The 10,446-nt window shown below is 44.6% G+C and overlaps 1 protein-coding gene across 4 annotated transcripts in view; it reads left to right on the top strand.

Moving 5' to 3' along the window:
* Positions 1-6,313: 6,313 nt before the first annotated feature.
* LBR (lamin B receptor) overlaps positions 6,314-10,446 on the top strand; it is a 31,420-nt gene continuing 27,287 nt past the window's right edge. Inside the window, exon 1 of one of the 4 annotated variants that reach the window (XM_039530406.1) lies at positions 6,314-6,457. The gene's annotated coding sequence lies outside the window, so the exon portion shown is untranslated. Of the gene's footprint in view, positions 6,458-7,016; positions 7,148-7,337; positions 7,361-10,446 lie in introns of those variants that run through there. The other 3 variants (XM_039530402.1, XM_039530403.1, XM_039530404.1) reach the window with 3 other exon arrangements.

The following is a 10,446-nucleotide window of genomic DNA, read 5'->3' as shown; positions in this document are numbered from 1 at the left end:
ATTAGGTGAGAATCTCTGTGTTAATTTATTTTTAAACCTGTAAGTTTCTAGCTGTCAGAGCTGCAGAGGAAATCTTGAAAACAAACCCCAAAGGCTCTAAAATCAGAAAACAAATAAAAACAACCCACAATGTATTATTTTTAGAATCTCAGGATTTTTAAAATAGTCACATGATTTCTGAGGGCCTAACTCATGGTTTTTGCATGGATGGGGTTGTCAGTCCTTTAGTGGATACTATTCACATCACAAAAGCAAACAAACAAGTTTGTTTTTAGCCTTTTTGCTGTCTTGCTGGATAGGTGAAGTACTGATTAGGCTACAAAATAAACTCCCTGAACAGAGTTGAGGCACTTTTGACAATGAAGGGGAGCTTGCATTGCAATTGACTATTCAGTATTTTATGGATGACGAGAAGACTTTGAGGTTTTTAATCCAAATACTTACAACAATATTAAATTAATTTTAAATGAGCATGTGTAAAATAGATAAATCACTTGCCTTATTGGTGGAAATAAAAAACTAACTTGAATTTTATTTTTATTGAGAAATTACCCAGTGCATTTATGTTACCTTTTCACAATATATTTCTGTGCAGATAACAAGAAATATTATTGCTTAGGTTTCCTGATTTCAAAACATGCCAGTCATTCTCACATACTTTCTCGTGTGAGGATGGATTAAAGGGATACCACCAATTATAAATTTTAAATGCATAATCTGTATATATATCTTGTTTACTGTTTGTGACATTCAAAAATATTATAGTCTACTGTGTTTAATCCAAAAGATGTTTGCTTTCTGGTGGTTAAGTGAAGAGGGTTCTGTATTTCTTTTCAACATTACAGGGATGTTGCAAATCTTAATATTAAATAAAGTGCTTCTGGATCCTTGGGGAAAGGTACTAATCCAACAGTAGATGTCTTAAAAAGTAAAATATGAACTAGTATAATTATAATTCTTACTTTGTCACCCCCACATATGACAATCCCTCTACCCCCCCCCCCCCCAAGAAAGATAGATGTATTTTAAAAAGGCAGGAAATAATGTGTGATTCACACTTCCTCTTTGGCTCCTTGTCATATGGTGGGTTGAAATCAAGGTTGTGATTTTGACATTCAAAATCACTCATGAAATAAGTCAAAATGTATCACTTTACACAGATCTTCATCCTCCAAGGCAGCTACATTCCCCTGAAACAATGGAGCTGTCAACCTCAAAAGTCAATCTTATGTTACTCCTGGGGGAATTCTGTGCCACCAGGCATGTGTACAATTTATGTTCACCACAGATTTCTTTGTTTCCCTGCAGAAAAATGACTTTCTGATGGGAAAGCAAAGGGAAGCCACAAAAGCAGTCATGTGACCCTCCTCAGCAGTATGTTTTGGGTGCCCAGGGCAGACAGCAGAGAGGTAAATCACTGTGCGGCAGGGTGGAACTGGGGAAGACACGGCTGGTGGCTCCTACCCTGCGTTAGGCTCAGCTGCTAGTCCCGGCTGGGTTGGGCAGGAGGGAACTTACTCTTGCCTTGCATGGCATCTGGGGCTGGGTCAGACCCACCCCCAGATTTCTCCCCCAGCTGCTGTAGGAAGCTGTGCAAACTCACTCTCCACCCCTGCGCTTCCTGCACCCATCGCTCCTCAGATGCAGAGGAAGGGATCCCTTTACAAGGAGCTACTTCCCCATCCCCCGTGCATCCAGACCCCCTCATACCCACACCCTCCTGCTGAGCCTCACCCCTTCCTGGCACCCAGAACCCCCCTGATGAGCCCCACTCTGGACCACCCCCTCGCCACCTGCACCCGGATCCCCCCACACCAAGCCCTAACCAGCTGCACCTGGATCCCCACCCTACTGAGCCCCATTCCCTCTGCATCTGGACCCCCTTACTGAGTCTCCCACACCCAGATCCCCGTGTTGAGCTCTATTCACCCCACACTCAGACCTCCCCTTCTGAGCCCCAACCACCTACACCTGGACACCCCCGGCAGAGTCCCATTACCGTTGCACTCAGAACCCCCCAGCAAGCCCCTGTGCATCCAGATCCCCCCTGCACCCGGATCCCCCACTGAGCTGCCTGCACCCAGATTGTCCCACACACAACCCTCTCAACCCACACCTGGATTCCCCTACACTAAGCCCCTCCACACTTGGATCCTCCATTGCTGAGCCTGCCTTCCCACACTTAGTGCACCTGGCAGAGGGGCAGGTCTCTGGGGTGTTTCTGGGGCAGGCCCAGTCCTTGTGCTGTGTCAGGGTTGGGTGCAGCCTCACCACTACTCCATGTCCCAGGAGGGGGGGATGCAAAGCTATCTCCCATCTCTGTGCAGCAAGTGGCCTGTGCTCCCCAATGCCATGCTGGAGCCTCCACATTTATTTGACAAAGTTTGCAGAATTTTAAAATATTGTGTGCAGAATTTTTAATTTTTTGCCATAGAATGCCCTCAGGAGTATTATGTGCATCGGTGACAAAGTCTTTGCACCAAATGCCCATGAACCTGGAACTCCTGGAAGAGAAGCAGCATGACTACAAATCTCAGCTTCTTTAGAGGTAAATTATATTTTGGCTTAGCCTACCTGCAATAATATTCATTAAAAAATATCCAATTCCTGCAGATGGAAATGAAGGGAGAGAAAATTGTATCTTTGGCCTTTAGGCAGTCAAACTGTGTAGTTAAACAAGGTGGTTGGGGTGGGGTAAGGTAATATCTTTATTGGACCACCCTCTGTTGGTGGAAAGGTCAGGCTTTCGAGCTTCACAGAGCTCTTCAGGGCTGAAGAAGGAAATTAGAGTCCAAGCTAAATACAAAGTGGGACATATTGTTAAGCATAAGGGATTCACACACGCTGTAGGGGACCACTTCAAATGAAGTGGGATAGTAGGCAGCAGGGTGTGTTAAAAGTTGTTGTAATGGGCCATAAAATCAATTCTTGTTAAGTCTGTGGTTTTTAGGGTCCAGTAGAGTTATGGGTTCAAAAGACGAGATTGGGAACTAAGAGGTGTTGTGAAGGTATCCTTTGAGGATGAGGACTGAGAGGTCAGATATGAAGTGATTGCTTTGTGAAAAGTGTTTGCCTACAGATGATGGGGTGTTTTTTTTTCTTTAAAAAATTGTGTGTCTGTAATTCACCACACATGCAGCTCCACTATAGTTATAATACAGACAAGACTCAGGTGTTTCTAATACTGTGAGCTTTAGACAAGATTGTGTGTCTGATCATTGTCTCAATATAGCGTTTAGTATTACTTGAACTTTAGACAGTATTGCCAGTTCTTCTGATACTTGATGAGCTTATTATGGTTGCAGCCCACAGCCCAATGTGATTAAATGAGAATCAGTTAGATACAGCCATGATGCGTATACCTTCTTGTGTACAATTTTATGAGGTACTAGTTTCCAAAAAGTAGAGCTCCTGGGGCTAGGAAGTTACCACATGACTGGGTGGTAAATAAAAACCTAGATGAATTAATGCCTATAACTTCTATACAGTCCTCAAACTTGGTTCTGAGTCAGAATTTTGGATGTACTTCCATCTGCTGCTGTGATGTACTGTTTAGAAAAGTGTTTAATACAAAGGCTGTACAGAATGGAGTTAAATATGGAGCTAAAATGAGTGTCATATACAGCACTATTCCAGAGCTTTCCCTAAAACCATATTCCATCCCAAACCTTGTGTTCCTTTACTGGGACCCTTCCACAAGCTTTAACTTGATGTAAACTACTTTAGCATGATGCATTTGTTTGTGAAGTTTTTCCCATGTGCTGAGATTGTCCCTCACCCTTGTCCATCGTCAGAGGATGTGGATAACTTTACACCTATTAGTAAAATGCTTGTCAATCTTATGTTTTGGAACATTAGCGGAGAATAGGCCAAGCTCTGTTTGGGGAAATGAACCTGTTGCTGTCAAAAATGGTCAGCAATTGATACCCCTAAATCGGTACTTGGAATAATAAGAACATAAGAACATAACATAAGAAAGGCCGTACCGGGTCAGACCAAAGGTCCATCTAGCCCAGTATCTGTCTACCGACAGTGGCCAATGCCAGGTGCCCCTGAGGGAGTGAATCTAACAGGCAATGATCAAGTGATCTCTCTCCTGCCATCCATCTCCATCCTCTGACGAACAGAGGCTAGGGACACCATTCTTACCCATCCTGGCTAATAGCCATTTATGGACTTAGCCACCATGAATTTATCCAGTCCCCTTTTAAACATTGTTATAGTCCTAGCCTTCACAACCTCCTCAGGTAAGGAGTTCCACAAGTTGACTGTGCGCTGCGTGAAGAAGAACTTCCTTTTATTTGTTTTAAACCTGCTGCCTATTAATTTCATTTGGTGACCCCTAGTTCTTGTATTATGGGAATAAGTAAATAACTTTTCCTTATCCACTTTCTCAACATCACTCATGATTTTATATACCTCTATCATGTCCCCCCTTAGTCTTCTCTTTTCCAAACTGAAGAGTCCTAGCCTCTTTAATCTTTCCTCATATGGGACCCTCTCTAAACCCCTAATCATTTTAGTTGCTCTTTTCTGAACCTTTTCTAGTGCTAGAATATCTTTTTTGAGGTGAGGAGACCACATCTGTACACAGTATTCGAGGTGTGGGCGTACCATGGATTTATATAAGGGCAATAATATATTCTCAGTCTTATTCTCTATCCCCTTTTTAATGATTCCTAACATCCTGTTTACTTTTTTGACCGCCTCTGCACACTGCGTGGACATCTTCAGAGAACTATCCACGATAAACAAGATCTTTTTCCTGACTCGTTGTAGCTAAATTAGCCCCCATCATGTTGTATGTATAGTTGGGGTTATTTTTTCCAATGTGCATTACTTTACATTTATCCACATTACATTTCATTTGCCATTTTGTTGCCCAATCACTTAGTTTTGTGAGATCTTTTTGAAGTTCTTCACAATCTGCTTTGGTCTTAACTATCTTGAGTAGTTTAGTATCATCTGCAAACTTTGCCACCTCACTGTTTACCCCTTTCTCCAGATCATTTATGAATAAATTGAATAGGATTGGTCCCAGGACTGACCCTTGGGGAACACCACTAGTTACCCCTCTCCATTCTGAGAATTTACCATTAATTCCTACCCTTTGTTCCCTGTCCTTTAACCAGTTCTCAATCCATGAAAGGACCTTTCCTTTTATCCCATGACAGCTTAATTTACGTAAGAGCCTTTGGTGAGGGACCTTGTCAAAGGCTTTCTGGAAATCTAAGTACACTATGTCCACCAGATCCCCCTTGTCCACATGTTTGTTGACCCCTTCAAAGAACTCTAATAGATTAGTAAGACACGATTTCCCTTTACAGAAACCATGTTGACTATTGCTCAAGAGTTTGTTTTTCTATGTGTCTGACAATTTTATTCTTTACTATTGTTTCAACTAATTTGCCCGGTACCGACGTTAGACTTACCGGTCTGTAATTGCCGGGATCACCCCTAGAGCCCTTTTTAAATATTGGCGTTACATTAGCTAACTTCCAATGCTAGTGCAGATGAGCAAACCATCTTTCTCTCCTGAAGATTTCAGATTTGTCTGTGTGGGGTTTTTTCTTTACATGTAAAAGGCCTGATCTACTCTTTGTCTCTGGGGAACAGGAACAGTTGTGTCTTATGTCTCTACATACAGTGCTACAGCTGCATCCATAGAGGTGCGCTGCTGCAGTGTATATCGTAAAGAAGCTTTATTGCTGACGAGAGTTGACATAAAAAATACCACCTCTGCAAGCAGCATAAGTCTTTTCAACCAGTGAAACCATTTTCAGCTGTGTAGGTGTTTCCTCTCCCCTCCCTGAGTCAGTCTCCATTTCCCTTCCCCCTTGTTAGTGGCAGGTAGAGTTGGCAATTTTGGTTGGATATATTCCTGGAGATTTCATCACATGCCCTAATCTTTAACTCCTGGAGACTCCAGGCCAACCTTGGAGGATTGGCAACCACAGTGGCAGGTGGGTGGCTCTGACAGAAGAGGGGATGAGGGAAAGGTGGAGGGTTTTGGGCGGGGATCTGGTGCTCTGGGCCGAAATCTGTGTCCTCCCCAGAATGAGGCAGAGCCCGGGGGGGGGGGCTAGGATTTGAATATCCCGGTGAGCGAAGCTGAAGTTTCCCTTCCCCGAGGCGCGGGGACGAACTCGGACCTGCAGCTCCCTGCTGGCCTGGGGCAGCTCAGTCACTCGGAGGGCCCGACAGGGGCACAAACGGGTGGAACGCGCCACCGACTCGTAGCCAATTCCGCGTCTCGGTCGCGATTCAAACCCGGCGACCTGGCCAATGGGGACTGTTGGCGCCCAACAGCTCGCAGGAAGGGGCGGGGCTGCGGCCCTGTAACCGTCGCTCGGGGTGGTTGTTTTCGTAGCTCGTTGACGGTCCGGTCCGATCGGCCCCGGCTCCTGCTGTGTCGCAGAGGCGATTCCGGCCAGGCCAGGTGGGGGCGGCAGCCCAGGTAAGGACCCGGGACTGAGGGCAGCCGGGGACCAGGACACACCCCCTCAGCGGCTTTCCCGGGAGGAAGGGCACCGTCCAGTCGCTTCCTCCCCTCCCCACCCCTCCCCCACGCTCCGGGGCCTTGCGATGCCGAGACGTTTCTCTCTGTGTTTCTGGGGGCTCCGTCCCCGACCTCTCTCGCTCGTTAACGTCCCGCCAGTGGCGTTCGCATCTCGGAGCGGGCGGTGACAGGTTCCGTTATCCGCCCTCGCCTCCCTTCTACACGGCGGGGGGCGGACGGTAACCGGGGGGAGGACGGTAACCGAGGGGAGGCTCGTGGCGGGGGAGCCCCGCGACCTGAAGCGTCCATGAAAACAGGCGTGTAGCGCCCTCCCCAGCGCGCGAGACTGGCCGGCTGCCCTGTGGGGCGAGGCGATGTCCGGGGGGACACGCTCCCCTACACCCTGCGAAAGAGCCGGGCGACGGCTAAGTGCCTCGCCTCTTCCGGGCTAACGAGCGAGGCGCGGGCGGGCTGAGGCCTGGGGCGCGCGGGACGCTGCGAAACAAACGAGCGAGACTTTACATCGCGCGCAAAAGCGGGGCTGCGGGGGGCTGAAGAGGAAAGTGATCGTCACGGGATCGTTTCCTCTTCACCGTCCCGTCTCTTTACTCGCACTGCCGGGGAGGATTCCCGATCCACAAAACAAACGTGAGATCTGTTGCATTTCCAGGGCGCGCTCAAGCCATTTATCATTGAAGCGTTTCTATCAAGTTAAATGGGAAAAGTTTAAATTATGACGTTTTCCCTCCATTGTGAATGCTTCTGGTTGAAAGTATATTTAAAGGGGACGAATGCACATGTTCTTCTATAATAGCTTCAAGATTTGCTTTGCAAAGGCTGACAGATTTTCTCTTCATTTGGGTATTTAGTAGTTGTCAGTTATGGTCTTTGTCAGTTGCTTTTCAATTTAAAATGTAAATGCTGTATAGAAATAGGGAGATGGAGTGGTGGTGGTGTCTTTTCTTCTTTCTTTTTTTATATATATATATATATATATATATATGATAAGGCTGGTTTGAAAGATACTATGCAAAATACTTCTGTGGTAGTCACACTAATTGTTTTTTTTGTTTTTTTTTTTACTTGACACCCAACTATTTACTATACTCTTTTGGTATATATAATACAAGGATAGTTAAAGTCAGATCAAAATGTTTTGTTTTTGCTCTAAGCCTATTTATGTTTGCTTGCAAACACATTTCATTTTCCAAATTTTGTAAGTGCGTTAAACTATATGTAAACATGTATAATCTGACTTTTAAAAAATAGTATTTTACTCCTCTTAGTTCTTAAACAGTTAACTTGCTTATTCCATTCTTCCTAATCAAATCCTTACATTGGCACTATACAAATAATTCTAGATTGTAAGTATAATGATGATTAGGCCTGAACTTTTTGTATTCGGTTTTTCTTGATTTAATGTGAAAGTGGTATGAGTGATGGTATGGGCAAACATAATCTCCTAGACCCCAATTGTACAAAAACTTATGTATGTGCTTCACTTTATGCACTGTGAGCACTTCTTCCATTGAAAGCTGTGCCTTAGTGAGTATTGTGGAGACCTTTTCCTAAAGGGTGATTTAAATATTATTTAAGTACTGTACAGTCCATGACCTGGAAACTGCACTGTGAAACTGTAAAATGCAAAAGGCAATTTGAAGAGCAGCTAGAGTACTCGTTGACCATAGGAGGATTGATGACATAACCTAGCATAGAGACAGCCACTCTTCATTAAAAATGTTCACCGCTGTTAGTGGTGGGAACAGTAGTATAGACAAGGTCCCATTGATTGCTGATAGTTTAACTTAATCATGTCACCTAATCAGGTCCAGATTACACAATGGTTAAAATGGTGGTAGATGCCAGCATTTACGTGTTCAAGACAAGCAGACAAACAGTGGAAATGGTGGTCCTAAAATTATCTGTCATAGTTTATTTTTACAGAGTGTTTGAACATAAAACTAACTTCTCCTTTGTGAATACCTGCTGTTCCATTAGACATGACTACTGGCATGTTCTTCCGGATCTTCAAAGTATAGAGTCTCTCTTCACCTTCTGTCTTCTGAAAAACTGTCTCTCTCTCTCTTCTAGTATGCACAGCATAATGCACAAATGTTCAACTCTCCTCAGTGTTTCTCCTCAATATGGCAAAGCAGTGGGTTCCTTTGGAGTTCTCCCAACATTTCCAAACAGGAAAAGATTTTTTCAGTTTTATTTCTCCCTTCAGTCCTGGTAGGGAGATGGGCTACTAAAGGATTATGAGGGAAGAAAGTATTATTGGATGCCCATTCAGTGGTTCAGAGGGGCTATAGCTCTTTTTGCACTCCACAGCAGCAAGAGTGCAAGGACGTATTAAGTTATGTAAGGGTAACATTTTGGTGATAGGACCTGGTCTTTTGGAAATCATTTTCCTGCCACTTTCTCTCCTGATATGAGGTATGACATAGCTAGTCCAAAGATCAGGTCAGTAAGAAGGGCAGGAGGCCTCCTGTATGTGTCCCTGTTGTGTTGTCTCCGAATATTCATCTGTCTCTCTAGATCACTTTATGCATGTGTCAGTCAGTACCAGAGGTAGCAGTGCCTCCTATCCAGCTCTGAAAGTTCTGATGGCTCTAATTTGAAAGCATCCTCAAGATCAGGGGTCGGCAACCTTTCAGAAGTGGTGTGCCGACTCGTCATTTATTCACTTAAATTAAAGTTTCGCGTGCCAATAATACATTTTTAGACGGTCTCTTTCTATAAGTCTCTCTAATATATAACTAAACTATGGTGTATGTAAAGTAAATAAGGTTTTTAAAACACGTTAAAGAAGCTTCATTTAAAACTAAATTAAAATGCAAAGCCCCCCGGACCAGTGGCCAGGACCCGGGCAGTGTGAGTGCCACTGAAAATCAGCTTGCGTGCCACCTTCAGCACCCATGCCATAGGTTGCCTACCCCTGCTCAAGATTCTCACCCCTTTTGGGCTATCAGCATTGGATCCTGAGCTCTCACAGAAAGAGGTGGGATAACACAGAAAACAAATCCAATACCTTCAAATAAATTGGATTTGCAGTACTGGAATTAATGCAGTTTAACCATTCTTTTAGGGCAGCCTGGCGATACAGAGTATTAAATATTTTGTTCTTCTGGCTCCCTCAGTATGTGTTTGTGTGGCCTTGTTTATTCTGCTGTTTTACCTGACCTTTATTGGTCTTTCTCAGGGATGCAGCAGAGTGGTTTTGCACATTCTGCCAATGCCAGTAGAACTTCTATTTTCTGTCCACCTCTCTTGAAGCATATGATCAGTGTGACATAACCCTATAAACCTTTTTACCACACTGTCCACTGGCTTTACTCAGCAGTGCGGTGAAGTGATCTTGTCCATACTACTAGCATGACTTATCATTCAAATAACTGGAATCTGAAGGTTGGGATCTGTAACTCCCTTGATTGTGGCATCCATGAACTCAACAAAAGTGAAGATTATCTGGAATAGGAAAGTCCTGGAATTGATTATTTTATTCTAGGACTTCAGTCAGATGGTCTCCTATGTTGGAATAGTGGAGAGAGAACAGAATGAACATCTGGTTATATCTCAGGCTGCATAATTAAGAAAGGTCTACACAACCTTAATTTGGCCCCTTTGGGAGGAGTATATGCATTATGATAGTCTCTAATTACATAGAATATCAGGGTTGGAAGGGACCTCAGGAGGTCTTCTAGTCCAACCCCCTGCTCAAAGCAGGACCAATCCCCAGACAGATTTTTACCCCAGTTCCCTAAACGGCCCCCTCAAGGATTGAACTCACAACCCTGGGTTTAGCAGGCCAATGCTCAAACCACTGAGCTGCTCCAGGCCAATGGGAGTGCAGGAAGCGTCGCGAGTCGAGGGACATACTGGCCGCTGCTTCCAGCAGCTCCCATTGGCCTGGAGCAGCGAGCCGCGATCGGCCGGACCTGTGGACA

This window comes from Mauremys reevesii, linkage group 3, assembly GCF_016161935.1.
Source record: "Mauremys reevesii isolate NIE-2019 linkage group 3, ASM1616193v1, whole genome shotgun sequence".
Lineage (NCBI taxonomy): Eukaryota > Metazoa > Chordata > Testudines > Geoemydidae > Mauremys > Mauremys reevesii.
The sequence above is the reverse complement of the archived record's forward strand: the minus strand, read 5'-3'. Positions and strand labels throughout refer to the sequence as shown.